This window comes from Aquarana catesbeiana, linkage group LG06 (genome assembly GCF_042186555.1).
Source record: "Aquarana catesbeiana isolate 2022-GZ linkage group LG06, ASM4218655v1, whole genome shotgun sequence".
NCBI classification, from domain to species: Eukaryota; Metazoa; Chordata; class Amphibia; order Anura; family Ranidae; genus Aquarana; species Aquarana catesbeiana.
In genome coordinates this window covers 35815231-35827889 of record NC_133329.1, presented here as the reverse complement: position 1 = coordinate 35827889, position 12659 = coordinate 35815231, and the positions used below count along the sequence as shown (strand labels likewise).

Genomic DNA, 12659 nt, shown 5'->3' with positions numbered 1-12659 from the left:
CTAGACCTCATTGGAAATGAATGTCTTGCTGAGCAGTGGGTCAAACAGCAGTGGGGGGAGGGGAAGCATGCTGTTGACCCGGCTAGCTCAACAAAAACAGTACAGATCAGAATAGCACCAAGTGCCAAATTATTCAAATTCCAATAAGTCCCCCGATCCCAGAATCACAACTTCAAAGTGGTTGTAAACCCTTACATATACCCAGTGAACTGACTGGTCTCAGGTGATACGCAGAGATGAAAGAAATCCTCCTACATAACTTCTACCTTTTTATCTGCAGTCTTCTTTTCTCTACATCTATTCAAAGTCCAGATTTATAAGGTTTGTTTGAGCTGTCAGACACCACTCCCACCCTCCACCACAGCACACAGAAACAGAGCTGAGTCTGTCAATCACAGGCTGTGTCCTCCATGTCACCATTTTTCTCTTGGTGTCAGGAGAACTTGTCAGAAGTGAAAAGCACAGAAAGGAAGCAGCAGACAGAAATTACTCTTGGTGCTCTGGATTGGAAGTGCACACTATAGAGGGATATGCTTTCTTCATATTTCATGTCTGAGGTTTACAAACACTTTAAGGGTCTGATATAGAATTTGAAGGGGCGTGGCCTAACTCCGGACCAAGATGGACGCATAATCCCATCTCTCCGGCACCAAGGAGCAGCTAAATTAAGGCACAAGCTAAAATAAGCTAACCCCGAGCACAGAAGGGGGTAATCGAAGATCCCCACAAGCCCAGGAACCGATGGAGCCGAATCAGCAGCAAAACACCGTCATTCCCGCGATGTTCTGGACATCGCAGGGAGAAGGCCTCAAAGCCGTGGCCTCGCCTAAGCCCTCTGTCCCGCTTGGCGGATCCAGCCCCAAAACGGTGCTCAGAGCTCGTTGGCAGCACCTTCACAACATCCACAAGCCCTCAGCCTAGCAGATTTACAAGCAAATCTACAGGCAATGGCCAGGGATATTAAAGCAACCTTCTCTGCAGCCATTACAGATATCCGGGCAGACATCCAGGGGATTGCAGCAAGGACAGGAATGATGGAGCAAACCACAGCACGCCACGCTGATGCAATAAAGCAGGTACAGAAAAACGCAGACGGGCAGCCAGAGTGCTCATCCCATCTTCCCTCTCTGACAACATATAAAGTATTCCGCTTTAATTCTCATTTCTCTGTTTCTGACTCTAATAGTGGTAGTGCCTGACCCCAAATTCATCCCACAACTTAACATGAAAATGTCCCTTTCTGTCTAGTGTTAATGTCACCCTTGATCCATCCTACTCACATAAATGGCTGTTTCTCTAGCTGTTTACTCTGCATGATTCTTAGTCCCTGTGGACCTTGGTAACCCAGTTACCCATTGTGGATCCCTGTCCACTTTAACCATTAATCTAGGGGCTCAGTATAGGCGGAAGCGCACCTTCGGTTCATATATAGCGCTCCTCTAGCTCTGGGCATCTTTGAGGGCCTCTTACCCTTAATTCCCTTACTTAATTTAATGCCCATAATGACGGGCCAGTCTTCTCTACGTGTGCCTATACCCTCTAAACTACTTTATCTAGCAGATGTACTACATATACCTGTGAACAGCACTATTCTTCCCTTTCTTATCTATAACACTCCGATGGACAATAGACAGTGACAACATAACATATAACCACCAATCAATACAGTTCGATTAAGGGGAGTAAAATATGTACCATTCGTCCCGAAAATGCCTTACCGATCAAGGAAGTCTGATAACTCAAATGTAAGCAAAAGGCTTACCTCAGCCGGCTGACTATCAGAAATTCCTAGATCGTCTCAAGCTCCTTGTTTCGGATACTCAGGGTCACCTGGAATCCCCTCCTAAGGCAAAGCTCGCCATGCTGACTCGGTTAAATTGATGATAGGCAACTCCTATCGTTATATTCATTAGTGGTTCCAAATTAATAATAACTACTGCAGTAGGGAACAGACACAAAAGATACGCTCAGCATCTTTCCAAATAACTGTTCTGCTTTATTATGATGCAATTAAAGGTTTTTATGCACATGATTACGTAGGTATCACATTAATATTACAATTGTACATTTATGGTAACAAGGGGCGTTACATAGGCAGGCTAATTCTAATCAGAACTCCAAAGAATGTAAACATTTACTGAACACATTATTAGTGCTGTGTGCACAGTGAGGGCAGTGTGCAATACATACAAAATAGAATACAATTATATACAGAACTTACAAATTTCCATTACAGAAGAAACACACAACACTATGTGTGGAGAAAAAGAGGCACAGCACACCAACATCAAAATCGTATCCCAACTGTGAAGTATTGTGGTGGGGGCATCATGGTTTGGGGCTGCTTTGCTGCGTCAGGGCCTGGACGGATTGCTATCATCGAAGGAAAAATGAATTCCCAAGTTTATCAAGACATTTTGCAGGAGAACTTAAGGCCAGCTGTCCACCAGCTGAAGCTCAACAGAAGATGGGTGTTGCAACAGGACAACGACCCAAAGCTTAGAAGTAAATCAACAACAGAATGGCTTAAACAGAAGAAAATATGCCTTCTGGAGTGGCCCAGTCAGAGTCCTAACCTCAACCTGATTGAGATGTTGTGGCATGACCTCAAGAAAGCGATTCACACCAGGCATCCCAAGAATATTGCTGAACTGAAACAGTTCTGTAAAGAGGAATGGTCAAGAATTACTCCTGACCATTGTGCACGTCTGATCTGCAACTACAGGAAACGTTTGGTTGAAGTTATTGCTGCCAAAGGAGGTTCAGCCAGTTATTAAATCCACGGGTTCACATACTTTTTCCAACTGCACTGTGAATGTTTACATGGTGTGTTCAATAAAAACATGGTAACATTTAATTCTTTGTGTGTTATTAGTTTAAGCAGACTGTGATTGTCTATTGTTGTGACTTAGATGAAGATCAGATCACATTTTATGACCAATTTGTGCAGAAATCCATATCATTCCAAAAGGGTTCACATACTTTTTATTGCAACTGTAAGTCTGTAAGTTACTATAAGTAAATGCAAAAGGACTCAATATACCTGAAAAAAGAACCGAATTTCTAAATGAATTTCATAAACAAAAAGCAAATATCGTTTTATACAAGAAACCCACTTTAAATCAGACTAAATTCCAAAAATACAAGACAAAAGGTTTTCCATAAAAGAAGGGGGGGATTAACTGCGCATAAGTGAGAATAAATAGTCAAAAAATCAAATAGAAATAAATAAATGAAATATTATAAAAGCTGCAAATTCCTATATGTGACACAAACACACAACATGGATATTGTAAAACTCTTGAATCACGCTAATAACAAACAAATGTGTATAAAAGTGATAATGAATCGCCTTTAAACTGAATCCAAATATACGTAAGGTCGTATATCATATAGATAAGCATGTGCAATAAACAATAAAACTAACATCAAAGCTACAGTCTAATGTGCAGCAATAAAGAAAAATTAATGTGAGTCCATATGTGAACACCCAGATGTTGAATTGGATAAAATTAAGGTCCTGTTGTATGAGAACACAAGTGCTTGGGTCCACCACCATGTGTAAAGTGACTGGCCGCTTACCAGAGACCCATGACCCCCGTTACAGAGGGTCTGGGTGAGCTGTTGGATCTTATTGCTTCGGACCACCATAAAGCCGAGATGGAAAGCTGGGATGAAACATCATGGACCTTGGTGTGGATGGATGGATCAACAGGAAATCAAGCTCTCAACAGAGTGATGTAACCATGTATGGAAAAGAAGGGGGGCTCCAATAGTGTAAAAATCTTAAGGCTTTATTAAAAACAAATAAAGTATACACTCACATGTAAAATCGGAAATAAGCGCTCTTGGAAAGCAGTCTGGAGCAACGGCCGGATGCTCACAGATAGCCCGTCCTGCTGGTATCACAACATCGGTGGGAGGTGACGTGATCATATGATCGACGTGATCGCGTCACCTCCCACTGATGTTGTGAGTGTATACTTTATTTGTTTTTATTAAAGCCTTAAGATTTTTACACTATTGGAGCCCCCCTTCTTTTCCATACATGGTTACATCACTCTGTTGAGAGCTCGATTTCCTGTTGATCCATCCATTCACACCAAGGTCCCTGATGTTCCATCCCAGCTTTCCATCTCGGCTTTATGGTGGTCCGGAGCAATAAGATCCAACAGCTCACCCAGGCCCTCTGTAATGGGGGTCATGGGTCTCTGGTAAGCGGCCAGTCACTTTACACATGGTGGTGGACCCAAGCACTTGTGTTCTCATACAACAGGACCTTCACTTCATCCAATTCAACATTTGGGTGTTCACATATGGACTCACATTAATTTTTCTTTATTGCTGCACATTAGACTGTAGCTTTGATGTTAGTTTTATTGTTTATTGCACATGCTTATCTATATGATATACGACCTTACGTATATTTGGATTCAGTTTAAAGGCGATTTATTATCACTTTTATACACATTTGTTTGTTATTAGCGCGATTCAAGAGTTTTACAATAAAAGGTTTCCCATAGCATTTCACGCCACCAACCCAGAAGGGAAAACGAAAGGAGTCTCAATACTGATATCTAAACAGACTTCGTTCCAAATTCATGACACCATGTTAGATCCAGGATAAAGATATATCTATCTTCCTGAAAGGAAAACCGGGCCACCACCCCATAACAATTGCAAACATTTATGCTCCTAATTCAAACCAGGTAGCGTTCTTTCGCAAAATTAAAGACATATTAACGACCTTTGCCTCAGGCATTCTTATAGTAGGAGAGGACTTCAATATCCCCTTAAATCCCTCATAGATACCTCAAATGGAGCATCTAGTCTTCCTTACATGGCATTGAAACAAATCGAAATCCAATTACAGGAGCTATTGCTACATGACACCTGGAGAACCCTAAACCCTCAAACTAAAGATTTCACATACTTTTCCAAGGTCCACCAGAAATACTCTAGAATCGATTATTTCTTTATTTCACAACCGGATCTATCCTTGCTAAATACTTCAACAATAGAAGCCATGACTATATCAGACCATCACCCAATTACCATGACATTGACTTTCCCAGAAAAAAACACTAACTAAAACATGGAGACTCAATACCGCCATATTGAAAGACCCTATAGACATATAAGAGCTTAATAACACACTGAAAGATTACTTTTTACGTAACTAAAATGATGAGACCTCATTACTTACACAATGGGAGGCACACAAATGTGTCATAAGGGGGGAATTCATTAAAAAGTTAGATAAATGAAGAAAGAACAACAATACAAAATAAGATCACTGATAGAACATATTCATAAATTAGAAATTACACACAAAAGAACTGTTGCACTCTTGACATTGGAAGAATTAACAAAAGCGAGAACACTCCTATCGGAAGAACTAACCATGAAAACCAAAAAGACAATATATACTAAGGCATAAGATATATTATGAACAGGGAAATAAGAGTGGAAAACTGCAGAAAAAGCAGTTCAGAATAAGAAAATAGACTCTACTATACATCAAATAAAAGATAATCAAGGTAAACCACATTCTTCGAATGAGGAGATTGCTAAACAGTTCGAAATCTACTACCAAAATCTATATCATTTTCCTACCAATCCCAAATGCCCGCATAATTCAGACAAAAGAGCAAAACTCATCCAAGAATTCCTAGAAAAATACAGCCCACCTCAAATATCAAAAAACGCAGACCAAGAACTTGAAGCCCCCATCTCAGGCTCAGAATTTGACAAAGCAATAAAAGAGATGAAAATAGGTAAAGCCCCAGGTCTACCCTTACAATACTACAAGACATTTACTGACATACTGATGCCAAGATTCTTGAAAACCTTTCAATCACTACACTCTGAACAACAACCCCCACAACAACTATTAGAAGCCCACATCACTGTGATACCTAAGGATGCAACTCAGGTTACCAACTACAGACCAATCTCTTTAATAAACGTTGATGTGAAGATATTTGCTAAAATATTGGCTAATAGAATTCTACCATTGTTAACTTCCCTTATAGCACTAGACCAAGTGGGTTTCATCCCAGGAAGAGAGGGACGTGATAACACAATCAAAGGACTAAACATAATCCATTGGCTAACATCCAAAAAGAAACATGGGTTCTTTCTCTCCCTGCATGCCGAGAAGGCGTTCGGCAGAGTGGCCTGGGACTTCATAGACGCAGTTTTAAAACACATAAGTATACTACCTCAAATGAGATCATATATCAAAGCACTATACTCTAACCCAACAGCACGAGTACACATCAATGGCCACCTGTCGAACGCCTTCAACCTATGAAATGGCACTAGACAGGGCTGTCCCTTATCACCAATACTATTTGTTCTAACATTAGAACCATTACTAAACAGAATCAGAGCTAACCAGGACATTAAGGGGATAGAGATCCAAAATAATACATATAAAATTGCAGCGTTTGCCGACGACATGCTTCTCTTCCTCTCAGAACCCCATATTTCATACCCAATCTTCTTCAAGACCTAGAACATTTCAAGCTACTATCAAATCTAAAAATCAATCACTCAAAGTCCAACGCTCTTAACATTACATTACCTACTAATGTAGTTGAATTATGTAAAATAAACTTCCCATTCACTTGGGCCAAACAAAGTATAACATGCCTAGGAATTTAAATCCCCTCAAATCTAACTGATATTTTTAAACTAAATTTAACGCCCATACTAAAAGAAACACATGAAGATTTAAAAAGGTGGAATTCTTTAAAAGTATCTTGGTTTGGGAGAGCTTCCTTAATCAAGATGACAATTTTACCCCGATTCCTATACGTAATGCAAACAATCCCCATTAGATTGCCTTTATCATTCTTTGCCTCTTTTAGCAAAGCATGTTCTACCTTTATCTGGAGAGGCAAACCACCTAGAATCAAATATACAAGATTAAACATGCCCAAAAATAAAGGAGGTATAGAGCTCCCTGACCTAAGGAAATATCGTCAGGCAGCTCTTTTAACATGAATTGTAGACTGGAACATTCATCAAACAGTTAAAGACTGGGTGTCATTAGAACAAATACAGTTCCCACAAGAGTTACCATGGATTCATCCTAAACACTAGGGATGAGCTTCGTGTTCGAGTCGAACCCATGTTCGACTCGAACATCAGCTGTTTGGTCGTTCGCCAAATTGCGAACAATATGGGCCGTTCGCGCCAAATTCGTGTGGCGCGTCACAGCCCATAATTCACTGCGGCATCGCAGTGCATTGCTGGCTGATGATTGGCCAAGCATGCACTATGACCCGCATGCTTGGCCAATCACAGCGCCGCCTGAACAGAGAGCCGTAATTGGCCAAAGCCAAGGAGGCTTTGGCCAATTATGGCTCAGGTGATTTAGTACACGCCCCACACTATATAAGGCCGCCTGCACGGCGGCCCTGTGTAGTGTGTGTTCCGGCGTTCATTGAGAGAGAGAGAGAGACAGACAGTGACATTTGATTTGAGTCTGATAGGTTAGGCAGAACAGTCAGTCAGTTAGCTGCACTTACAGTGTATTGTGTATATATATGCATCCCAGGTGTTGCATATATATATATATATATATATATATATATATATATATATATATATATATATATACACACTGTATTCAGTTTAGCTAGATCCGTTCTTGTTATCTTCCTACTGACAGGCAGGCTTGTCTTGTTACAGTATTTACAGCTACCTGAAGAAAATTACTGGTGTTCTTTTGATCCTATTAGTACCACAGTCAGGCAGCTAGACTATTTACAGTTAGTGCAGTGCGTCCTGCTCACAGTGTTCAGCTAGATCCGTTCCTGTTATCTTCTTACTGACAGGCAGGCTTGTCTTGTTACAGTATATACAGCTACCTGAAGAAAATTGCTGGTGTTCTTTTGATCCTATTAGTACCACAGTCAGGCAGCTAGACTATTTACAGTTAGTGTAGTGTGTCCTGCTCACAGTGTTCAGCTAAAACTACAAGTTAGTGGGGTGCGTCCTGCTCACAGTGTTCAGCTAAACCTACAAGTTAGTGGGGTGCGTCCTGCTCACAGTGTTCAGCTAAACCTACAAGTTAGTGGGGTGCGTCCTGCTCACAGTGTTCAGCTAAACCTACAAGTTAGTGGGGTGCGTCCTGCTCACAGTGTTCAGCTAAACCTACAAGTTAGTGGGGTGCGTCCTGCTCACAGTGTTCAGCTAAACCTACAAGTTAGTGTGATGCGTCCTGCTCACAGTGTTCAGCTAAACCTACAAGTTAGTGTGGTGCGTCCACCTCACAGTGTTCAGCTAAACCTACAAGTTAGTGCAGTGCGTCCTGCTCACAATGTTCAGCTAGATCCGTTCCTGTTATCTTCTTACTGACAGGCAGGCTTGTCTTGTTACAGTATATACAGCTACCTGAAGAAAATTGCTGGTGTTCTTTTGATCCTATTAGTACCACAGTCAGGCAGCTAGACTATTTACAGTTAGTGCAGTGCATCCTGCTCACAGTGTTCAGCTAAACTTACAAGTTAGTGGGGTGCGTCCTGCTCACAGTGTTCAGCTAAACCTACAAGTTAGTAGGGTGCATCCACCTCACAGTGTTCAGCTAAAGCTACCTGTAGAAGGTTGGTGGTGTTCTCATACTACAGGCAGGCAGTTGATTATGCTAGCTGCAGTATCAGTACACACATACATATATATCCCAGCTTAGTGCAGCTACAGGCCATTAGTATGTCTGGAAGGCCAAGAAGGAGAGGCAGACAGTCACAAGCCAATAAGAGAGGGCAAGCAGGCTCTGTGTCTAGTGCTGGTCGTGGAGACAGTGCATCCTCATCAGCACGTGGCCGTGGGACACGCTTGGCCTTTTTTTCGTCAGCTGGCCGTGTTGAGCCGCAACATGCGGAAGACTTGGTTGAATGGATGACCAAGCCGTCCTCATCCTCCTCATCCTCTCTCACCCATGCCCAGGGTACTTTGTCTGGCAAAGCAGCGGCCTCTTCCCTCGGCTCAATGTCATCAGTGACTCCTTCCCTAGCCCCACCATGTCCTCCTGAGGAGTCCCTCAAACTGTTTGACCACAGTGTTGGGTACATGCTCCAGGAGGATGCCCAGCGTTTGGAAGGCTCTGATGATGATACTGAGCTCGATGAAGGCAGTAACATGAGCACGGACAGAGGGGGTGCCCAAGAAGGACAGCAATCTGGCAGTCATGCTCCCCTTGCTGCAGCATACTGCCAGGTTTGCTCCAGTGATGAGGAGGGAGGGGATGATGAGGTCACTGACTCAACGTGGGTGCCTGATAGGAGAGAGGAGGAGGAGGCACATCACCAACGAGGCAGGATGCCCTCCAGGGGCCAGCCTAAGGGCAGCACACTGACTGCATCACACCCCAAAGCTCCACATGTGCAGGGCGCTGCAGTCTCTGCGCATTATTCAAAAAGTTCTTTGGTGTGGGCCTTTTTTGAGACGAGTGCATCAGATCGCACCGCTGCTATTTGCAACATATGTCTCAAGTATATCTCGCTTGGCCAAAACATCTCCCGCTTGGGTACCACATGCTTGACCAGACATATGTTGACCTGCCATGCAGTTCGTTGGCAAGCTTATCTAAAAGACCCACACCAAAGAACAAAGAGGACCTCTCCTTGCTCCTCATCAGCTGAGGTTTCCAACCCCACTATGCCTTCAGTCCTCTCTGAGACCTGCACTGAGAGGAATGAAGGTGTAGAATTAGGTGTGTCACAGCCAAGTACTTGTGGGCAATCTGCTTTTGGTACACCGACGTCAGATTGAACCAGGCAAATTTCCCTGCCCCAGCTGCTGCACCGCCGAAAGAAGTTTTCTTCCAGCCATCCACACGCCCAGCGGTTGAATGCTAGCTTGACAAAATTGCTAGCACTTCAACTGCTGCCTTTTCAGTTGGTAGACGTTGCCAACTTCCATGAGTTTGTGGAATGTGCGGTTCCTCAGTGGCAGGTACCCAAACGCCACTTTTTCTCATGGAAGGTGATTCTGGCTCTCTACCGGCATGTGGAAGGCAATGTCCACACCTCGCTGGACAGGGCGGTCAGCGGTAAGGTGCATATTACCGCTGACTCATGGTCCAGCAGGCATGGACAGGGACGTTACCTAAGTTTCACGGCGCACTGGGTGATTCTGCTGGCAGCTGGGAAGGATGCAGGACAAGGTGCAATAGTGTTGGAGGTTGTTCCGCCACCACGCCTCCAAAATGCTAATGATTGTGACACCTCTCTCCTCCACCCCCTCCTCTTCTTCTTCCTCCATGGCCTCTTCCTGTGCTTTGTCCTCGGAACCAGCGGTGCTCCGTAGCCGTTCAAGGGGCTACGCAAGTACGCAGGCCAAAAGATGCCATGCGGTGCTTGAGCTGGTGTGCTTGGGGGACAGGAGCCACACTGGGGCAGAGGTTCTGTCAGCTCTGCAGGGGCAGGTTCAGAGGTGGTTGACGCCACGCCAACTTAAGGCAGGAATGGTGGTTTGCGACAATGGCACCAACCTCCTCTCTGCCCTCCGACAGGGACAAATGACCTATGTGCCCTGTTTGGCTCACGTCCTTAACTTGGTGGTGCAGCGGTTCTTGGGCAGGTACCCGGGCTTACAGGATGTCCTGAGGCAGGCCAGGAAAGTCTGTGTGCATTTCCGCCGGTCATAAAATGCCAGTGCTCGGCTGACGGACCTCCAAAAGGAGTTTAACCTGCCCAAGAACCGCCTAATCTGTGACATGCCCACCAGGTGGAACTCAACGTTGGCCATGCTGCAGCGGCTGCACACGCAGCACAGGGCCATCAATGAGTACCTGTGCGACTATGGCACCAGGACAGGGTCAGGGGAGCTTGGTTTTTTCCCTACGCCAGTGGGCCATGATCAGGGATGCATGCACTGTCCTGTCACCATTTGAGGAGGCCACGAGGATGGTGAGCAGTGACAGTGCATGCATCAGTGACACTGTCCCCCTTGTCCACCTGTTGGAGCACATGCTGCATGGAATAATGGACAGGGCACTTGAGGCAGAACAGAGGCAGGAAGAGGAGGACTTCCTTAGCTCTCAAGGCCCCCTTTATCCAGACAGTGTTCCTGCGTGCCCGCCGATCACACAGGAAGAGGACGAGGAGAAGGAGGAGGAGGAGGAAGATTGTGTCAGTATGGAGGTGGAGCCTGGCACTCAGCATCAGCAGCAGTCTTTAAGGGATCAGTCCCAAGAAACACATAGACTTGTACGTGGTTGGGAGGAGGTGGCTGCGGACCATGTCGTCCTTAGTGACCCAGAGGACTCCGGCAAACCTACGCTGCATGGCCTCCCTGATCCTGCAAAGCCTGCTCAAGGATCCTCGTATTCATGGTATCAAGGAGAAGGACCAATACTGGCTGGCAACCCTCCTTGATCCACGTTACAAGGGTAAGGTTGTGGACCTTATCTTGCCATTGCAGAGGGAGCAGAGGATGAAACATCTTCGGGAGGCCTTGCAGAAAGGTCTGTGCAACGCGTTCCCAGAGACTGGGAGGTTACAAACTCCTGTTTCTGGACAACGTGTTGCTGAGGCTTCGGTCAGTCAAAGGAGCAGTGGAGAAGGTGGCCGTCTGACCGATGCGTTCAGACAATTTTTTAGTCCGCAGCCCCAAGGTATGATCGGTTCCAGCAACCATCGCCAGCGTCTGTTTTACATGGTGCAGGAATACCTAGGGGCAAGATCAGACTTGGACACCTTTCCCACCGAAAATCCTCTGAGTTACTGGGTCTTGAGGATGGATCACTGGCCAGAGCTTGCACAGTATGCAATTGAGCTACTGGCCTGTCCTGCATCCAGCGTTCTTTCGGAACGCACATTCAGTGCTGCTGGAGGCGTGGTAACTGATCACAGGGTGCGTCTGTCCACCGACTCGGTCGATCAACTGACCTTCATAAAAATGAATCAGTCTTGGATCACCACCAGCTACCAAGCACCTGATGCTGATGTAAGCGAATAATTTTTTTTTAAATCTCAGATCCCTTCAAAGACTGCCTATGCTGATGCTGAGTGACTATCCCTGAGTAATTATCCTCTTCCTCCTCACTCATCACGCTGATAGCTTGTAAGAACATTTTTGGTTCTGGGTGCCACCACCAGTGCCTAAGGCACAATTTTTCAGCCCCTGTTTAACAGGGGCGTGTAATTACAATTTTTGATGCAATATTTTGCAGCAGGGCTCGTTCCTGCATTCCAACTAGAGTGTCTGTAAGGGGCTGCAGTGTTGTGGCACCAGCACCACCACCACCAAAGGCCCAATTTTTCTGCCCCTGTTCAACAGGGGCATGTAATTACAATTCTTGATCTAATATTTCACAGCAGGGCCCATTTCTGCACCCACCAAGAGTGAGTGAGGACTTACAGTGTTGTGGCACCAGCACCACCACCACCAAAGGCCCAGTTTTTCTGCTCCTGTTCAACAGGGGCATGTAATTACAATTCTTGATCTAATATTTCACAGCAGGGCCCTGTGAGGGCTTAGAGTGTTGTGGCCTCAACAACACCTAAGGCCCAAATTTCTGCTAAGTATATAGGGCAGGCCCCTACTTTCAAACATCTAACTTACAAACGACTCCTACTTGCAAACGGAAGGAGACAACAGGAAGTGAGATGAAATCTACCCCTAGGAAGGGAAATTCTCTCCTG

The 12659-nt window shown here is 44.8% G+C and overlaps 2 protein-coding genes across 5 annotated transcripts in view; one reads left to right on the top strand and one right to left on the bottom strand.

Moving 5' to 3' along the window:
• LOC141148310 (guanylate-binding protein 1-like) overlaps positions 1-12659 on the top strand; it is a 1084899-nt gene that overhangs the window by 747222 nt on the left and 325018 nt on the right. The window lies entirely within an intron of this gene.
• Positions 1-12659, bottom strand: part of LOC141148309 (guanylate-binding protein 6-like) — a 291205-nt gene that overhangs the window by 77012 nt on the left and 201534 nt on the right. The gene's annotated exons all lie outside the window — the stretch shown is intronic.